Raw genomic sequence first — 1122 nt, forward strand, 5'->3', positions numbered from 1 at the left:
TAACATTTTCTCATTAATTATGCAAATTAAGTCTTCATTTGCATTAATCAATATTTGCCTGTGTTTCTCTCGTTCTTAATAACATATGTTACAAGCTTGAACTTCCTATCATGGAATGCAGCTGATTTATAGAATTTCCTCATTAATTATGCAAATTACATCAATATTCGCATAATTGTAATATCATTATGTCAAGCATCATTTAAGCTACCTACATACCAAAAATCACGATGATCCATCAATCGGTTCTTGAGTTATCCTCTTTTAAACATTTGTCCTTTAAACCCCCCTGCAGTTCTAGAGCAAGCCGCTAGGGGGCCTGAAATCACGTCACTTCTTCCCGAGCACAAGAGCTACCTGCCATCCAAATTTCATCACCATAGCATGTCTGGATCTTGAGATATCAAAACCGGAAGTTCAGCTGCAGTACCATAACAAGCCGCTAGGGGGCCCAAAATCTAATCATTTTGAGGTCTCATCAAGACCTACCCATCTACCAAGTATCAAGACAATCCATCAAGGCCTTCTCAAGTTATCGTGTTTACAGACACACACACACATACACGAACGCCCCTGAAAACATAACCTTCTTGGCGAAGGTAACAATGGGAAGAACAGTGTTTTGTCATCTTATCAGATAATATTTTTGATGTAGGAATGTTTTTTTCTTTGAGTGACAACTTTTCGCATTGCCCCCTTTGGCTATGTGCCAATTACTGAAGTTATGTAAGAGTAATCTAGCACCAAAGTTTGAAGGGAAAATTATACGTATCAGAAAGCTGCCCTGTAGTTGCCGGGAGGTTGTCGGAAGTGTGACAGACAGCAGTAGTGATGGAGACAGGAAACAGGGGAGAGGGGATTAGGGAAGTTGTCACTGCCTGTTCAGACAGACGACCTCACAGGGGTTATTTTTCAGGTATAATCATAACTACACCAGGGCAGGTTGTGTAGGAGGGACTTGTACTTGACTTGTAAGTACTGCACAAGAAGTCTCGCAGGGCTCAGCAAATTTGATTGCTTGTTTCTCAGACTGGATGAATTAGCCTAGATGCCAGACCCATAGCACACTGGACCCAGATCCATCCATCCATCCGTCCATCCATCCATCCATCCATCCATCCT

Source organism: Branchiostoma belcheri, unplaced genomic scaffold (genome assembly GCF_001625305.1).
Source record: "Branchiostoma belcheri isolate BF01 breed outbred unplaced genomic scaffold, Haploidv18h27 scaffold36, whole genome shotgun sequence".
In the NCBI taxonomy this organism is placed as follows: Eukaryota; Metazoa; Chordata; class Leptocardii; order Amphioxiformes; family Branchiostomatidae; genus Branchiostoma; species Branchiostoma belcheri.